The following is a 19,961-nucleotide window of genomic DNA, read 5'->3' as shown; positions in this document are numbered from 1 at the left end:
GGATGGTCTCGATCTCCTGACCTCGTGATCCGCCCGTCTCGGCCTCCCAAAGTGCTGGGATTACAGGCTTGAGCCACCGCGCCCGGCCCCCCAGGTATAATTCTTATTTGAGCCAACTAAGACAACTGAAATGTGCCACCATGCCCAGCTTTTTCTTTTTCTTTTTTTTTTTTTTTTTTTTGAGACGGAGTCTCGCTCTGTCGCCCAGGCTGGAGTGCAGTGGTGCAATCTCGGCTCACTGCAAGCTCCGCCTCCTGGGTTCACGCCATTCTCCTGCCTCAGCCTCCCGAGTAGCTGGCGTGAGCCACTGTGCCTGGCATTATTTTATTTTTTGTAGAGACAGGGTTTCACCATGTTGCCCAGGTTGTTTCACATTGTTTTAATCCAGGCTGGTTATGAACTCCTGGGCTCAAGCAATACACATACCTTGGCCTCCCAAAGTGCTGGGATTATAGGCTGAGTCACTACACCCAGCCTCTATATCATGACTTCTTTCAAGGCGAGTAAGGTGACTGGAACGAGTGTAGGTTTTACTGCATCTCTTACATTCATAGGGTTTTTCTCCAGTATGAATTCTTCTGTGGAGGTGAAGGGAACTGAGGCGACTGAAGGCTTGGTCACATTGTTTACATTCATAGGTTTTCTCTCCAGTATGAGTACTTCTATGATTACAAAGGGAACTCAAAGGACTAAAGGCTTTGCCACATTGTTTACATTCATAGGGTCTCTCTCTAGTATGAATGCTTCCATGGTCACAAAGGGAAGTGGAACAGCTGAAGGCTTTATCACATTTGGTACATCTTTCTCCAGTGTGACTCCTTTCATGTGTCTTAAAAGAACAAGAAAATCTGAATGTTTTCCCACATTCCTTACATTCATAGGGTTTCTCTCCAGTGTGAGTTCGTTCATGTATTAGACAAGAACCGGAAACAGTGAACGCTTTACCACATTGTTTACATTGATAGGGTTTTTCTCCTGTGTGAATTCTCTGATATCTTTCAACTGAATTGAGAAAATAAAAAGCTTTACCACATATCACACATTTATAAGCCAGATTTCCACTGTGCATTATCCTGTGTCTTCTAACACCTGGAACAGAAACGAAGCATTTCCCACACTGTTCACATTTATATTGCTCCTCTCCATATGGTTTGTATCCTGAGTGAGCTAGGATGTGCCTATTAAGGAGGGAATGACGTACAAAGACTTTTCCACAAATACTGCATTCACATTGTTTTCATCCAGTAGAAATGTTCTCATTCAGATCAAGATTTGGAATTTGGCTGACAACTTGTCCATCATACTGACTACCTTCTTTGCTTTCACACAGTCTCTGTACTATATGATTTCTGTAAAAAAATGACAAGCACATTATTATTGCTTGGTTTAATAACTTTCTACTTATTAATAGGTCTTGGACTTACACTGCTACCAATACCAGGGAAAATGCCCCTTTTTTTTTTTTTTTTTGCCGTGACTGAATTATTTGAAAGTAAATGGGTTACTACTGAAAACACAGCTACCACCTGCATGGCTGTGACCAAAATAGTCAGATTCACATACACAATTTTGTAGTACTATTTTCAAGTAAACTGTTTTCCAAACACTGACTGCTACACTCAAGTACGTTACATTTTGGGTGAAATTTTTCTAGAAAGAAATAAATTTCAAGTGACTCTTATTTGTTTTGATTGCTTGTTTTTAAGCTCATGACATGCTAAGATTCCTTCAGAGGACTTTATTTCCTCTTCTCAGTGCAAGTTATCTTATATCTTTCCCAGGTTTTTCGAAGTGATCTTCAATATTCTGGTCTTTCCATTTGTTTCCTAAAATGCAGACCCACAAAATTATCATGAATTATTACAAACTATAGAAACATTACTACATTTAATGTTCATTGTACACAGTGCCCATGCCCGATTTCTTCACCAAATCATTCCCTTGCCACATTCCAAATCACAAATAGCACTGATGATAGGGAAATACTTCTACAATTAAGTGAAATGTGTTGTCGTTCTCATCTACAGAAGCCAGGTTCCTGCAGGTTTCCTGCATCACTTCTCTGCAGAGAATCTTCTGAGAAGAATCTAGCAAAATCCATTCCTCCTGGGTAAAGTTCACAGCCACATCCTCAAAAGCCACGGAGTCCTAGAACATTCCACACATGTGGATAGAAGGATGGGTGAGACTGACAGCACTGGGAATCTATACTCAATTCATAAACTGTTTACATGATTCTAAAATTTCCAAGCATTTGTTCTATGACTTGATTGTCACAGCTCTTACTCTGTTCACACATACTCCCTCCCACACAGCAGTACTAATGCTAGAATTGAACTATTCAAAAAGGCAACAGCAAAGTAGAAACACCCATCTCATTAGAGAATCCGGGGAGTAAGATGTGCTGCTAGGAGTTACCTTTTAACTTCACTTTGTACATTTCTAGAATCTGCCATAATAAAGTCCTACCTGAAGTGCATATGTGAGTTAATATTATCAGTCCTGAGACTACTTATTCTTAAAAAGCCTGCTCGCAAAGTTCAGTCTTTGTTTGTATTAGTAACTTACATTTTGAAAGGGATTCCACCAACCCAAGTAATAAGAATGACTCACTGCATCTAAATAGCTTATTCAATGTATTTGCCAAAACTTTTTCTGCTGAAGGTCTATTATTTTGTGTCACTGCAGCAGTGCTTAGGGAACCAGACACCAAAACACAGTCTGAACACTAAGTGTTCAATGAGTTTCCCTGGTAGACAATGTTTTACATGTGCTGTCACTTGTTAACTGGGGAGTTGAGCCCATTCCATGTGATTACACCAAGAGAGAATAGGCTTATTAAATTTAATTGAGAAGTAAATAAAACCAATAATTGATATTTAACAATACCAATACAAAAATTTTTTAAATTTCTATTGCACAATGTCAAGGCAGAAAGGCATAAGAGGAAATATGACACACGTTTTTTAAAATGACATTAATGTCACCACTTCCAGACGCTAATCCTATGAAATCACATAAATTCCCAAATCAGGTTGTTTTAGGCAAGAAAAACTACTTTTTCATATGTAGTAAAAATGACAAATGTCTAATGATTTTTAGTCATCTAAAAAAAGAGTGATGGCTTGTCTAACATACTTCTAAGATTTTCAAACGAAAATATTCAGGACAGGACAGTACTGGCAGAGAGATGAGCAAGCAGACCAAGGGAAAAAAAAGTCTTAATGACCCAGCATTTCTATGGAAAGTTGAGGAATGATAGAGTAGGCACTGTAGAATAGAAAAAGAAATCACATGCACTTTAAAATATGAGGCAAACCAGGCTGGCACCTACTTGGGAAAATGCATTGCATTCTTCTCTATTCCATGAACAATAATCAACTTATTACATATCAAATATGAAAGATAAAACCAGAACACTTTCAGAAGTCACAGGAAGATATTTTTTTTACGAAGGATTAGGCAGAATTTTTTTTTATGTAAGAAAAAAGTGATAAAGAAACAGACAAACTCAAACATATTAAAATTTAGGGAATAAAGAGAAAATAGAGTGGGCCAGGCATGGTGGCTCACGCCTGTAATCCCAGCACCTTGGGAGGCTGAGGCGGGTGATCACCTACTTAGGGTCAGGAGGTTGAGACTAGCCTGGCCAACATGGCAAAACCCCGTCTTTTTATTGTTTGTTTGTTTTTTTGAGATGGAGTCTCGCATTGTCGCTTGGGCTGGGGTGCAGTGGCAAGATCTTGGCTCACTGCAACCTCCACCTCCCAGGTTCAAGCAATTCTCTTGCCTCAGTCTCCCGAGCAGCTGGGATTACAGGTGCCTGCCACCATGCTCAGCTAATTTTTTGGTATTTTTAGTAGAGACAGGGTTTCACCATGTTGGCCAGGCTGGTCTGGAACTCCTGACCTCGTGATCTGCCCACCTTGGCCTCCCAAAGTGCTGGGATTACAGGCATGCGCCACCGTGCCAGGCCTAAAACCCCGTGTTTACTAAAAATACAAAAATTAGCTGGGTGTGGTGGTGGGTGCCTATAATCCCAGTTACTCAGGAGGCTGACATAGGAGAATCACTTGAACCCGGGAGGCGGAGGTTGCAGTGAGCAGAGATGGTGCCACTGCACTCCAGCCAGGCTACAGAGCAAGACAGCGTCTCCAAAAAAAACCAAAAAACAACAACAAAAGAAAACCTCAGATATCCAGATATGAGGATATAGATGTGTCCACTGTCATAAATTCTTCACCATGCTGCAAGAGGGGAACTGACATTCTGGTGAACCTTTGTAAATCATCAATTTATCTATCACACTTTTATTTCACCAGTAGCATTTACAAAGCTAAGGCCTACAATTCCATTCAAAATTACCCTTAAAAAGAACAGACCTTTAAAACTTACTACACTCACTCTGGGGTAGAAATAAATACGGATTTTTAGCAACTAAAATACATCATTTTACCTTGCCTCTTTGGAAATAGTATTTTTATCTTTCAAGCTGTACTGACAAAATGTATCTTATCGTCAATGAAAACCTGAAACTCAAATAAGCAGACAAGCCTTTTCGAGGTAACAAACTCAGGGAGGCAGTGCTGACTCCAACACAGACCTTTCTAAGTGTCACGGCAGGCCATTCTATCCCTCGGGACACCCATCCTGTTCAGTAAAGTGCTCAGTGACCACCTAGGAGGCACTGGCACTGCTCTTTGTCCTCCTGTGCGCCTTCAGTGCATTTTCATATTCAGGTTCTTGCACATCCTCTCTGGGGTGGGTTTTCCTTGTCCTTTGGGACAGTTTTTCTCTCTTCACAAGTCTGAGACAATCTAGAGAGCAGAAATCATTTCTGCCTTTTCCTCTCAATTATCAGCATCTGATTGGCAGACCATCGATGTGTCTCCGAGGAATAAAAACTCGGGCTGGAGGAACAATTTTAGTGACCTAGCTTTAACGACATTACGTTGTATTGTCCATTAGTTTTAATGTCCTAAAATTTTAATGACCCTAAGGGGTCACCATTTTAGATGAAACTATACCAGGAGATTCCTCTAAGGCCAACAGCATCCAGCTGCTCCCCTGAGAGCCTCTACCCCCTACCTCAGGCTGTCCTTGGGGATGAGATGACCCCGGGGCTGATACTCACTAGACCCTCCAAAAGACATGGCCACTGTGGGTATCCTGGGTCATCCCCACACAGTTCTAAAATGCCAGGACTAGGAAAAGACAGGAAGGTGGCTGAGGACACAACACCCTGTAAAGTTTTCACGGGGAGACCTCAACCTAAAGACATTTTGGTCATATGTACACTTAGGAAGGATGAAAAGAAGAGAGGCACAAAGAGTGCACAAAGAGTGCCTCTTTTTTACAGTAGAGTGTCAGATGATTTATTCTCCATTTTCCTCTCATGTAAAATGTTTGGAAACAGAAAAGTATTTTGGCCAAGGTGGCTCACGCCTGTAATCCCAGGGCTTTAGGGGGCCGAGGCGGGCGATCAATTAAGGTCATGAGTTCGAAACCAACCTAGCCAACATGCCGAAACACTGTCTCTACTAAAAATACAAAAAATTAGCTGGACGTGGTGGTGGACGCCTATAAGCCCAGCTACTTGGGAGGCTGAGGCAGGAAAATCACTTGAACCCGGGAGTCAGAGGTTGCAGTGAGCTGAGACTGCATCATTGCACTCCAGCCTGGCGACAGGGCAAGATTCCGTCTCAAAATAAAACAAAACAAACAAACAAACAAAATATATATACATATGTGTACATATATATGTATGGTTTGCTTCCTCATTAACCTTATCAAAGCCTCTCATTTACGCCCCTCCTGTGGACCCCAAACCACAAACCATGACTGCGGTACCCGGTTTGTGAATCACCGTTTGCTCAAACACACCGTTTAACGTTTAAACAAAGTCTCAGGTTAATTTTAGGGGGAGAAAGGTGGGACTGGAAGCCCATGAACCACAGCTTCTCCCACGCTGGAACCCCGCTCACCGAGTCGGGGCCCTCCCGGATCACCCTCCCGTGGTCACCGCACTACCTGGGTGGGGGAGGCGCGGGGTTCCCGAAAGGGTTCCGGCCGGCGGAAGTGGCGCCCGCAGGTACAGACAGGACGCGGGGGTCCCGCTGCCCGCCCCGCCCGGCCCTGCACAGAAGGGGACTGAGGCCCGGCTGCGCCGCGGCGACTCGGTCCGCAGGTTCCGCAGCCGATGGCTGGCTCCAGCAGGTTTCAACCAGCGCTCTTCCCCACTTCAGGAAGCCAGGCGCAGTCCACTCACCATTCCTCGGCTCCCCGGGTGTCCCGGAGTCAGCGAGGGATGTCCCAATATCCGCAGGTCACAGGGTGGCCGAGGCTGCTGCAGAGCCACCTGGGCCTCCCAGAGCCAAGAAGTAGCAGCGGAGACTAACAAAAAGAGCTTACTACGGCCAAGGCCAGACAAAGCGCCCGCCAGCCGGATCCCGGAAGCCGCCCTCTCCTTTCCGGCGGCGCGCCTGATTGAACGCTCCCCGCCCCAACGCCCCTGATTGCAGGAGGCTTCAGGCCCCGCCCCCTCAGGCCCTGAGTGACAGGAGATTGCGAGCTCACGCGAGGCTGGATGAGGCCAGAATGACCGTTTTGGCCTAGCGGTTTGCAGGGGGTGCGTCCTTCCTGCGTTGGGATCTGACCATGCAAGGAGGACATTCGCATTTAACCTTGTATACAAGGTTATAGCTATTTGTGCATAAAATATATATAAAATTGCAAGCAATATAATGACAATTCTGTAACAACTGCCCAGTGGGTTCACCTTGCCCGCTACCTAGACAGAGCCGGTTTCTCAAGAGGGGGGAATAGCAAGAGAGAAGGAGTAATTCACGCAGAGTCGGCTGTGCGGGAGACTGGAGTTTTTAATTTAATTTAATTTTTCTGAAACAGAGCCTTGCTCTGTCGCCCAGGCTGGAGTGCGGCCTCGGAGTTTTATGACTATTCAAATCAGTCTCCCTGAGCATTTGGGGATAAGAGTATTTAGAAAGTTTATTTTGCCAAGATTGGGGATGCTTGTGCATGACACAGCCTCAGGATGTCCTGATGACAATTGCCCAAGGTGGTCAGAGCACAGCTTGGTTTTGTTGGAGATAAATGCTCGGTGCCGCAAAGTGAAAGCAGCACTCAAGCGAAAGTTTTCTCAGCCGCGCAATTTAGCGTGCTGCTCGCATCAGTCACAATAGCAAGAGCACACCGAACAAAGGAAAGCTGGGGTTTTTATTCCTAACGCAATCCCTACCTCTGGCATGGGCTGGGGCCGGACCTCAAGATCTAAACCGACCCGGTTGGCTATTTGTGAATATTTTCCCAAATAAGGAAGGGGGAAGGCGGATGTGAGTTACAAAGGTGGGACGTGTGGTTTCGAAGGGAGAAATGGGTGCAGAGCAGGTAACCAAGGGAACAGATGTGAGTTATTGATTAGAACTGACCGGAAGGTTGTTTACAGTAACTAAGGGCAAGGAGACATGGAGAACAAGAAAGTTGAGTTCCAGAACAAAAAACAAGAACGTTAACATGCCAAACCTTGGAAGCGAAACTGACTGTATCTGACAGTTTTATACATTTTAGGGAGACAGGAGACATCAATCAACATATGTAAGATGAACACTGGTTGTTCCGGTACAACCTGAAGCAAAAGAGGGTCAACTTGAAGCCAGGAGGGGGCTTCCAGGTCACAGGTAGGTGAGAGACAAACGGTTACATTCTCCTGAGTTTCTGATGAGCCTTTCCAAAGGAGGCAATAAGATATGCATGCTTCTCAGTGAGCAGGGGATGACTTTGAATAGAATGAGAGGCAGGTTTGCCCTAAGCAGTTCCCAGATTGACTTTTCCCTTTATCTTAGTGATTTGGGGGGCCCAAAATATTTTCCTTTCCAATTTCCCCCTTTTGTTTCAAAAATATTTTGGAGAAAGCATTTTAGAAGAAAATCAGTCTCTGGTGCCAGGTTTTGTCTGATTTCTCGTGGAGTAGCTGGCATTACAGGCGCGCGACACCACACCTGGCTATTTTTTTTTTTTTTTTTTTTGGTAGAAACGGAGGTCTCCCTCGGTTGCCCAGGCTGGTTTCTGGTGCCCAAGGCGGGGCTCCCTGTAATCTCTACAAATAATCCAGTGAAGGAACACCAGAGCGTGGAAAGCGGAGGACAACCGACAAGGGACTCCCTAGTAGGTTTTCACTTCAAGCTCTAGGGTAAGTAGGGCGCTGGGAGAATTCCAGGGAAACCTCGGGAAAACATGGGTCAGGCTGAGAGTAAGTTGGCTAATTACTTAAGCCTTGTGCGGCAGTTACTGCGCCGCGGAGGGGTAATTGTGAGTACCCCAAATCTCACATCTTTGTTCCATCTGGTAGACAAGTATTCTCCTTGGTTCCCGGAATATGGAATCGTGAATGTAAAAGATTGGGACAAGGTCGTATCAGACTTAAAACGAGCACAAGAGGGCCGCGATATTCCCGTCTCTGCTTGGTCTGCATGGTCGGCAGTTAAAACAGCACTGGAGCCCTTCCACACTGAGGAGGAGGAGGAGGAGGAGGAGGAGTTCCAGGATGACATAGGAAAGTTGAATAATCAGGAGTCTAATTATCAGCTAAGCGAACCATGACAGTCTCATTTTAAAAAGGGCCAGAAATGGGAAGGTATGTATGCTAATCTCCAGAAACTTATAAAAGAAACAGTGCCACCTACTGTGCCTTTAGGGGAAGGTCTGGAATGGCCACCCCCAGGTCAGCCTTAGGAATTTTTGGAAGGGGAGCCTGACAGGCGCCTTGGGGATCCCATTGTTGCAGGCCCGGCCAGTAACTATGGCGAAGGGAAGCTTCCATCCAACCATCATCCATCCATCCATCATCTATCCATCCATCATCCATCCATCTGTCCATTCATCCATCCATCATTCATCCATCCTTTTGTCATCTATCTATTCACCCGTCTATCCATCCATTCACCTGTCCATCCACCCATCCATTCATCCTTCCATCATCTATCTGTTTACCTGTTCATCCTTCCATCCATCCATCCATCATCCATCATCCATCTCTCCATCCATCCATCCATCTGTCATCTATCCATCCTTTTATCATCCATCCATTCACCTGTTCATCCATCCATCCATCCTTCCATCTGTCTTTCATCATCCATCCAACTGTTCATCTTTCTATCCATCCGTCCATCATCTATCCATCCTTCCATCATCCATTCACTTACCTCCTGTTCATCCTTCCATCCACCCATCATTCATCCATCCATCATTCATCCATGTATCCATTTATCCATTCATCCATCCATCGATCCTTCCATCATCCATCCATCCTTCCATCATCCATCCATTCATCTGTTCATCTTTCCATCCATACATCATCCATCCATCCATCCATCATCCATCCATCCATATATTTATCCATTCATCATGCATCCATCCATCATCCATCCATCTGTCCATTCATCCTTCCATCATTCATCCATCCTTTTATCATCCATCCATTCACCCGTCTATCCATCCATTCATCTGTTCGTCCATCCATCCGTCCATTCATCCTTCCATCATCCATCCATTCACCTGTTCATCCTTCCATCCATCATCCATCCATCCATCTAATCATCCATCCATCCAACATCCATCCATCCTTCCATCATCCATCCATTCACCTGTTCATCCTTCCATCCATCCATCATCCATCCACCCATCCATTCATCCATCCATCCATCCATCCATCCATCTATCATCCATCCATCCTTCCATCATCCATCCATTCACCTGTTCATCCTTCCATCTATCCATCATCCATCCACCCATCCATTCATCATCCATCCATCATCCATCCATCCTTCCATCATCCATCCTTCCATCATCCATCCTTTCACCCATCCATCCATTCACCTGTTCGTCCATCCATCCTTCATCCATCCACCCACCAATCTACCTATTAATCCATCCCTCCATTCATCTATCTGTCCATTTGTTTATCTATACATTTGTCTATCCACCCATCTATCCATCCATATGTACATACATCATCTACCCTCCACCTATCTATACATTATCTACCCACACATACATACATACATACACACATCATTCCAACCACCCACCCACCCATCCATCCACCCATCCATCCATCCATCCACCCATCCATCCATTCATCTGTCCACCCATTCGTCTGTCCGTCCATCCATCCATCCATCCATCCAAGCATCCATCTATCCACACACCCATCCATCCATCCGTGTGTCTATACTTCTGCTCATCCATTTATCCATCCATCCACTCATTCCTGAGCCACTGCTGAGCACCTGTTGTATGCCTTTTCCCTCCCTCCAACTGGTTCCCTCATATCCTCCCCCAGTGGCCAGCATCTTCTCCCTGAGGGCAGAGGCGTGGCCCCTCACAGTGCCCAGCACCTGCTGGTATACAGCACATGCTCAAATAATGTGGCCACTCAGTTAACACACAGAAGAACTTGCTCTAAGCAACACGTGGCACTTCTGCTTACAAAATGCATCTATCATAGCGGCTGTTTCCAGAGGCTTTCCCAAACACAGTGTGATCTGGAAAGAACTGTGAAGCCCATGAGCCTGGTGAAGCTTTCATTATTGAGCACCTGCTGTAGACCTCCTTGAGCTGAGGAGAGGGATCAAGAGCTCATGGCCAAGAGGGGACCAGGCCCACCCACAAACACTGTTGATGATGTGGCCCTGAGCTGTGGCAGGGATGTGGCAATGCAGAAGGGAGCCAGGGGATGGGCTCCCAGCAATCTGGGGGCCATGGAGACTGGTTTGAGTGCAGGGGGAGTGGGCTAGGGCTAGCCCTGGTGGTAGGATTCACAGGTGTCGGGCTTCTGGGCTACAGCTGCTCAGTCACCTCCTGGCACTCAGGTGCATCAATTCATTGTCCTCATGCCAGTGGTGGGGACAGCCCTAATGCACAGGGTCTGAAAAATGCTCAGGTGTACCTGCAGTGTGTGAGAGGAAGGAGGCTGGCGAAGGTGGGTGTGGCCACCTCGCCAGATGTGGGTCTTGAGGGAACTTCTGCCTCCTTTCAGGTGGCACAGAATGTGGCCCTGTACACAGGCGACCCCAACCTGGGGCTGGAGCTGTTTGAGGCAGCTGGAGACATCTTCAATGGGGCCTGGGAGCGGGAGAAAGCTGTGTCCTTCTACCGGGTGAGCTGGCCTGTGGGCTGATGTGGGTGGGCCTCGGGGGGCACCTGGAGGGCTGAGGCACAGATGTGGCAGGGAAGAGGCCTCCCACCTGAAGGCAGGGCCACCCATGCCCATTCTTAGTTTCCCAGTGATCTCACCGGGAATGATATTGACCATGCCCCCTGCCCGGGACAAATGCTTGGGGCCTAGACATGACAATGGTCCTACCCTTGCCTAGTGGTCTCACCGGGAATGATATTGACCGTGCCCCCTGCCCGGGACAAACGCTCGGGGCCTGGACATAACAATGGCTCTACCCTTGTACCTGATGATCTCAAGCAACCATGAGCAGGAAGTCCTGTCCCCATCTTCCAGATGAGGAAACTGAGGCTCAGAGAGGCATAGGGACATGTCAAAAGACACACAGCATGTCAGTGCGAGGCCCAGGGCCAGGGTCCAGGTCTGCATGCACCCCGAAGTGGGATGGCTTCTCCCTTCCTCTGAGCTCACGGTGTGGCTCAGCCCTGGGCACAGATAAATGCGGTGTTTTTAGAGCAGAGAGGAGTGCTGGCTCCCCCCAGTCAGACCCCCGGTGCCCAGGTGGGAGAGGCTGGTCTGAGGCTGCCGGGTGTAGCTGGATGGGCTTCAGGTGACTCTTCAGCCCCCAACTTGGGTGTCTGAACCGTGCGTTATCCCAGAGCACAGAGCTGTGTCGAGGTCCAGGGGTAGCTGGGGCATGGGAAGCTCCAAGCACATGTTCGAGCTTTGAGGAGGGCGCCGGGCAAGGTGGGTGCTGCGGGAAGCCTGACCCCACCTGCCTGTGTGGTAGGACCGGGCCCTGCCCATGGCAGTGACTACGGGCAACCGCAAGGCGGAGCTACGGCTGTGCAACAAGCTGGTGGCACTGCTGGCCACGCTGGAGGAGCCCCAGGAGGGCTTGGAGTTTGCCCACATGGCCCTAGCACTCAGCATCACTCTGGGTAAGTCCCCTGAGCCCCTGCCCTGCCAGGACCCACACTTTGCCAGAGCCCAGCCTCCAGGTCTGCAGGGCAGGAGCTGAAACAGCTGCGAGATTTTCCTGGTCTCCTGTCCAGGCAGGCAGATCTGCCCAGCTGGCTTCCCCGTCCGGCCGTGGGGCACAGCCCGAGGTCCCTTACACAGTGCAGAGCTCCCTGCCTGGCTGAGCTCTGCTTCCTCTGCCTCTTCCCGCTGCTGACCACAAGGGCCACCCAGTGTGCCCTCTGCCTTCGAGACATGCCAGGCATCTCGTTGGTCCCTGTATGTGCCAGGCTGTGTGGCACATTCCCTTTCTCTTGTGCCCTTCCCACCCTCATCAACCACGCAGCTCTCTGGCTGATGAAATCCCAGTTCCCCTTCCAGCAGCCTGCCCCATAAGACCGGGCATCCCCTGGTGCTGTGCCAGGGTCGTCTGTCCTTCTCCAGAGACAGGGAGCCCTGGGCAGGCCGCATGCCCCAGCGCCTTGTGGCCCGGGGTCCAGTACGCAGTAGGTGTGCAGCTGTGTGGCAATGCATCGAATGCAGGCTCCACGGCACTCGCCCTGGAAAAGGGAGGACAGCCTGGGTGGGTTTGCGCATCTGTGGGGGGACCTGGAGCTCAGGCACGCAGTGACTCCCCAAGGTAGGGGGCTCTGATCATGACACACCCAGGAGGAGTCGGATGTCACGTCTGTGGGTTGCCCGGGAGCACCTGGACTGCATGGCTTTTGGGCTCCCCTGGTTAAAACCAGTGAACAAAGGCAGGTGGCTATGTGTAGGCACAGAGCTGGGCCATCCAAGTCCGACTTTGCCAAAGCCTCACAGTAGACGGGGGCAGGTCTTATTAGTTCTGCTTTGCAGATGGGAAAGTGAGTCTGGGAACCTGGAAGGGACTGGCCAGAGCTGCCCAGGTGACCGCAGGTGCCCGGAGGCAAGCCAGGTGTTGCCCGGGGTCTGCCTACCTGCTCCTGAGGGGCCTGTGCCCTGCCTGCCCCAGGGAGCCACGTCTTCACACTTGCCCCTTTGACCTGCACCCCAGGGGACCGGCTGAACGAGTGCGTGGCCTACCACCGGCTGGCTGCCCTGCACCACCGACTGGGCCACGGTGAGCTGGCGGAGCACTTCTACCTCAAGGCCCTGTCGCTCTGCAACTCGCCGCTGGAGTTCGATGAGGAGACCCTCTACTACGTGAAGGTGTACCTGGTGCTCGGTGACATCATCTTCTACGACCTGAAGGTGGGTGGGGAGGGGCAGGGCTTGGGGTGTTCCCGGCCCCTTGGAGTGGGATCTCCACCCAGACCCCAGAGGCCTGGGTTCCAGCCTTCCTTAGGAATGGCCCAGTGGCCTCCCTGGAGCTCTGCACCCAGCTGGAGGAGCCGGCAAGGTTCGCAGATACAACCCAGCTCCCAAGCTGGCCATGCCCCACCCTCAAGAACTCAGTCTCAGCCAGGGAGGCTGACACATGAGCGGGCAATGGTGGCCTCTGGGTAAAGAAGGGGGATTGTAGTCAGGGGGGCCCTCCTGGAGGAGGTGACACCAAAGCTGAGTCTTGACAGTCAAGTGTCAAGTTGCATTTAACAAAGAAAACAGGGTGGGGAGAAGGACATTTCTGAGAACGGCATCATCCTCATATGGAATCCACGTTGCCAGATCCAACCCAAATCCCGGCGCCTCCTCTAGGAAGCCTGCCCAGGGTGCCAGCCCGCACTGAGCAACTCCTTCCTGGAGTCCCGAGACACCTTGAATCTTCACATCACCCAGGAAGGGTGGGGTGGGGCCGGTGTCTTACCATCTGCTTCACAGACGGAAACCCCAGCTCAGGGCAGGTGCAGTGGGGCCGGGCCCCAGCCAGCCNACTGCCTGCAGAGAGGGTGGGACTGGGGCAGGAGGCTTGGGGTGAGTGGGGTGTAGGGACAGGAAGGCTTCCAGGGGTGTCAGGGTCATCCCTACCTCCTGCAGCCGAGACCACAGCAGTGTCACAGGCTTCGGGGCTCATGGGGTGAGCCAGCATTGGCTGGACATGTGGAACGACCTGGAGACAGGAACGCCTCTGGGAAGACAGGCTCCGAGTCCCCCTTTTGCTGAGCATGGCCTGTCCCCTTCAGGACCCGTTCGATGCAGCTGGGTACTACCAGCTGGCACTGGCAGCCGCCGTGGACCTGGGAAACAAGAAAGCACAGCTGAAGATCTACACGCGGCTGGCCACCATCTACCACAACTTCCTCCTGGACCGCGAGAAGTCGCTCTTCTTCTACCAGAAGGCCAGGACCTTCGCCACAGAGCTCAACGTCCGCAGGGTCAACCTGCCTCCTCTGCCACTCTGCGGGTGGGCCCCCTGGTTGGCCCCCAGCCACCCTCGCTGAGGACAGCATCCGAGGGAGTGGGTTTTGTGCAAGGAGGATGGTCTCCTGCCTCTCCTGGTGTCTCCCGTGGCTCATTTTCTGGGAAATGGAGGCATGAAAGCAGCGTTCCAATAGCAATAAATGTTTTTTTGTTTTTTTGTGGTTTTTTTTGCAATAACATACCGAAGTCCCCAGCGCATCCTTCCCTGTGTGCTTCCTGGGCTGTGTCTAGGGATCAGCTCCTTCCCTGGTGGCAGCCCTCTGATCTTGGGGATGAGAAGGACCCTGAGTCCAACAGACCTGGGCCAGGTCACCATGAGCCTCGGTTTCCTTGGCAGCCAGAGGGGAGATGGTGGTGGAACTCCCTGGGCAGCTCCCTGCTCAGAGCTTTTGCTGTAGCTCTCGTGCCACCCTTGCCTTTAATCTTCAGGCCACTGTGCCCGGATGTGGGGGCTGCTAGTGCCCCTGTTCGCCATTGAAGAAGTAGAGGCACAGAGAGGTTAAGTGTCTGGCCCACCGTCACACAGCAGGTAGGGGCAGAGACGCAGAGCCCAGTACACTGACCACCACACCACCCTGCCAGCCTGCTGCCAGGAAGGTGTCCCCATTAGGACCCAAGGTCAGCTCCTGGACCTCTCTTGTGGTGTCAGGAGAGCCACAGGCCAGTGAGGGTGGCCCCAAGGATCCCTCACTCAGTGTCCTCTGCTCTCAGACTTGGCTGGGCCGAGCCTGGCCAGTCCCACCTCTGGCCACTGGTCAGCCCTCTGGGAAGTGAGATGCAGGGATGTACACAGACCGCCTGTGTCGACGCTGCTGCCCAGTGTTGAAAGTCTTATCTGGGCTGCCCCCCAGCCGTCCCCACATACCCCTCCCCTTCCGGCCCCCGGCCCTCATCCCAGTCCCAGGAGTCCCAGGTTTTCCTTCTTGGAATCTCTTGGCCCCAGGGAACACGGCTCACACGGTCTCTTTGCCAGTTTACGGCAAGGAAACCGAGGTTCAGAGACTGTGGGTGTCCCATGTGATTCTCACATACACTGCACTCTCCCAGGCCCCTCTTTTAAACACTTTAAATGAGGTGACATTCACATCGCATGCAATTAACTATTTCAACGCGAATCATGTGGTGGCATTTGTGCATCCACGGTCCTGTGCAACCACTCATGCCATCTAGTTTCAAAATGTTTTCATCTCCCCAGAAGAAACCTCCCATCCTCACTAAGCCGTTACCCCTCCTTGGTATCCCCCAACCCCCTCGTTTGATGGAAGGGGAAACTGAGGCCCGGAGAGAGACTTGCCAGTGGGCGGAGCTCTGATAATAAGGAATCAGGCACCCATCTGCTGCTTCAGTCCTGGGTTGATTTTCCACCCAGCAGAGGTGACAGAGCCGGGAGGTCCTGGGAGCGCCACAGGGGAGCCCCACACTTGCAGCCAGAGCCCTGCCCCGAGCCTCCCCACCAGGGGACAGCAGAGAGCTTTCCAGCACCGGCCGCGGGGCTGGCGGGAAGCAGCGGGTCAGAGCTGCTGACAAACCTCACGTGGACCCCAGATCGCTGTCTCTGTGGGTCGGGCTTGGGAATTGGAGAGGAGGCCGCATGATTGGAAACATGAAGACGGCTCGGCCTGGCTAGAGGAGTGGGAAGCTCAGTCACGTTGACTGAGGACACAGACCTCCTGCCAGCTGAGCCGGGCCTGCAGCCATTCTTCTCAGGGTGGGGGCCGCAGGTCCGGGTTGCTCTCGGCCCCCGACCTGCCTCAGAGTCCGGGGGGCTTTGGAACTGTGCCTCCCCATCTCCACCCACCCTGGCTGGTACCATGAGCGGCCTGGATCCTGGGATCCTGTTCCTCTTGGGCAGCAGAGACTGGGGGACCAGAGGAGATGATGGGTCTTCAAGCCCCACATTCAAACCCCAGCCCACCACTCACAGTCTGGGGGTTCGGGGTGACGGAGTTGATGTCTCTGAGCCCCAGTTTGGTCACCACTAAAATGAGGCCGACATACTGGGGCAGAGTGCCAGCCCCAGGGCTAACAGAGGCCTGTTTCCTACTGACAATACTTCTTACTCCTAGGAACAGCTCCAATAACCACACACTAGGGAACGCTCAACCCAGGCCAGCTTGTCAGAGGCACGTGAACCACAGCGACTCCATCTTGAATGGGGGCTGGGTAAAGGGAGGCTGAGACCTGCTGGGCCGCGTTCCCAGGGTGCTAGGCATTCTTAGTCACAGGATGAGATAGGAGGTCGGCGCAAGATACAGGTCGTAAAGACCTTGCCGCGAAAGCAGATTGCAGTAAAGAAGCCGGCCAAAGCCCACCAAACCCAAGATGGCCATGAGAGTGACCTCTGATTGTCCTCATGGCTCATTATGTGCTGATTATAATGCATTAGCTGCTAAAAGACACTCCCACCAGTGCCACGACAGTTTACAGATGCCGTGGCAGCATCTGGAGGTTCCCTACATGGTCTCAGAAGGGAGGGCAGAAACGCTCAGTTCTGGGAATTGCCCACCCCTTTCCTGGAACACTCATGAACGGTCCAACCCTTGTTTAGCGTATGATCAAGAAATAACCATGAAAATGGGCAACCAGCAGCCTTTGGGGCCACTCTGCCTATGGAGCAGCCATTCTTCTTTTTCTTTTTTTGAGATGGAGTCTCGCTCTGTTGGCCGAACTGGAATGCAGTGGTGTGATCTTGGCTCACTACAACCTCCGCCTCCTGGGTTCAAGCGATTCTCCTACCTCAGCCTTCCTAGTAGCTGGGATTACTGGCACCTGCCACCACGCCCAGCTAATTTTTTGTATTTTAGTGGAGACAGGGTTTTCCCATGTTGGACCAGGCTGGTCTCGAACTTCTCACCTCAGGTGATCCACCTGCTTCGGCATCCCAAAGTTATGGGATTACAGGAGTGAGCCACTGTGCCCAGCCAGAGTAGCCATTCTTATATTCCTTTTCTTTCCTAATAAACTTGCTTTTACTTTATGGACTCGCCCCGAATTCTTTCTTCTGTGAGATCCAAGAAACCTTTCTTGGGGTCTGGATCAGGACCCCTTTCCAGTAACAAACTTGCTTAACCTCTCAGACCCTTCGTCTCTTCATCTGTACCCAAGACAAAGCCTCCCCCGAGGTTACAACAGTGAGGAGCGAACGCATGGGAAACGACGGGCACAGAGTTGGTGTGCAGAACCAGGCAGCCAGTCCCTTTGTTTTGTGGTGGGTGGAGGTCCAGGCTTGGCTGGCTGAGGCCTAAGCCCACTGGTCTGCAGCCCTGCTCTGCCAATCGGAGGCTGGTTCCCAGGCAACAACCGCCACAACAACAACCCCCTTCAGCAGAGTGGGCATGAGATGAAGAGATGTCCAGTGGGCACCTGCCCAGCCCTATGCAGCCAATGGGCTCACAGCCCAGAAGCAGCTGCCCTGATTTTAGAGGGAGGCGGCCATGACCCCCGGGTTGACTCAGTCACCTTTCCACACACGTTTAGCAAGCGCCCACTGCACGGGCTCCAGAAACTCCCTTGGGCAGGTGCAGGGAACTCCAGGAGTGTTCCAGGCCCTTCCAGAGGGGCTCCTGGGACTGGAGCTGAAATCACACTCCTTTTGGGGTCCCTGGAGGCTCTCGCCTGAACACAGAAGGAAAGAGCCTTGCCCAGGGTCACACAGCCCCCTCTCCTGACTCAGAGGCAAGGGGACTCCGCCCAGTACAGCTGCTTCCACTCTCCTGGAGCCCACGTCCTTCCCTGCACTGGTTCATCCAGGGGTAAATATCGGCCGAGTCCAGGTTGGACCCTCATTTGGGTGAGGGAGCTGAGGCTCAGAGAGGGGTGGTCACCATCCCAAGGGTATGGAATGATCAGCAACCCAAGGGAACTGGCTGCATCTTGCCGTTCCCTTCAATAGAGAGATCACCATCTCTACTCAAGAGAACAGCAGGCCCAGCCAGGTGAGCAAGGATTGGGCAGCACACAGGCCACCATCCCAAGGGTGCCCAGCAAGTCCGCATCATCCTCACCTTCGCCACGGAGCCCAGGAGTTGAGAGGAGGTGGTTTATGGCCCAGTGTGAGGCCAAACTCTCTCCTGAGCAGGGTTCTCCGGAGATGGGAGCGGCCAGCTCAGGCAAAAGAGAGCTCCCCGTCCGCAGAGGGGTTCAAGCAGGCCACGAGGGTCTCCCATGTGAGTGGAGAAGTGTGTCCAGGTGACACTGTTTGGGCATAAAGGTGCTCTTGGACTCCAGTTGGCACCATCAGTGATCCAGGCTGTGTTTCCAGGGAGCTTGGCCGCAGTCAACTCACATGTCCTGTGTCCAGCGCCTGGCCTGGGGAGCAGGGTGTGGGTCCCAGGCTGGGCAGCTGAGGAGACCCGTGCACCAGCAGCAGGGTGGAGTCTACGCAAGCTCAGGGGCAGGAAGCAGGCTTGAGTCCAGGCTCTGCCTCTCTCTGACTGGGCCTGACCCAGAGCACCCCGCAGTGGGCTCCCCTTCGTATGCCTTGCCCCACCGTGAGCCTCACTTTTCTCATCTATAAAATGGGGCAATGAGATGTACCTTGCTGAGCTATTAGGAAGATCAACGGCATGGTAAGAAACATTTAGCACATTTTCCAGGGCTTGTCAGGTCCTCCAGGGTTGATAGAAAAACACAGGGAAAAGAAAAATATGCCTTCCCCCAGACAGAAGTGTGGGCAGGTGGAATTCTAAACTGACCCTGTGTGCCTCCTTCCCCTTCAGCACAGTGAGTCTGGGCTGTGATAGGATTTCGCTTCCACAAGTAGGTTGCAGTAGGTGGGAAGGGTGACGGGGTTTGCAGATGTAATTAAGGTCTCTAATCACTTGACCTGGAGTTATTCAAAGGAAGATTATTGCAGATGGGCTTGGCCTAATCAAGTGAGTCCTGTGTAAGAGGGTTCAGCCTTCCCCAATTCTCCTACTGGCCTGGAGGCAAACAGCTTCCACACTGCACAGCACGGTGAACAGTGGGTTCCCCACGGAGGGGCCAGCCCACCAGGGGCTGCAGGCTCTCTAGGAGCTCAGCGGCCCCCAGCCGGCAGCCCTCAAGCACACGGGACTCCAGATCTACAACAGCACAGAGCTGAATTCTGCCAACAACCACGTGAATTTGGAAGGATTTTGAATCGTGGGGGAGATCACAGCCCAGTAGGCACCTTGATTACAGTTTGTGCCGACTCTGGGCAGAGAATCACGTGAGGCTTCTGACCCAAAGAAAGGAGCGTTGCTCTAGGTTGCTGAATTTGTGATTTGGCACACAGCATCGATAGCAAATATGAGGCCAAGCCTAGGAATGGGGAGGCCGAGCCCCAGGCATCCCTCCAGCCCTGAAGGACTCATGGTGGGCGGTAGCCAGGCAGCCCTTCCCTAGGCCACCTTCTCGCCTGCCCACCTACCTGTTCCAGCAGGTCCACTCCTCAAACTGAGGTCTTCACACTCAGCTCCCACACCAGGAATTAAGGAAGAACGGAGAA

The 19,961-nt window shown here is 51.3% G+C and overlaps 1 pseudogene; it reads right to left on the bottom strand.

Annotated features, from left to right (window-relative positions):
- Positions 1-409: 409 nt before the first annotated feature.
- Positions 410-6,271, bottom strand: LOC112625123 (annotated as a pseudogene).
- Positions 6,272-19,961: the final 13,690 nt, after the last annotated feature.

Source organism: Theropithecus gelada, chromosome 5 (genome assembly GCF_003255815.1).
Source record: "Theropithecus gelada isolate Dixy chromosome 5, Tgel_1.0, whole genome shotgun sequence".
Lineage (NCBI taxonomy): Eukaryota > Metazoa > Chordata > Mammalia > Primates > Cercopithecidae > Theropithecus > Theropithecus gelada.
The sequence above is the reverse complement of the archived record's forward strand: the minus strand, read 5'-3'. Positions and strand labels throughout refer to the sequence as shown.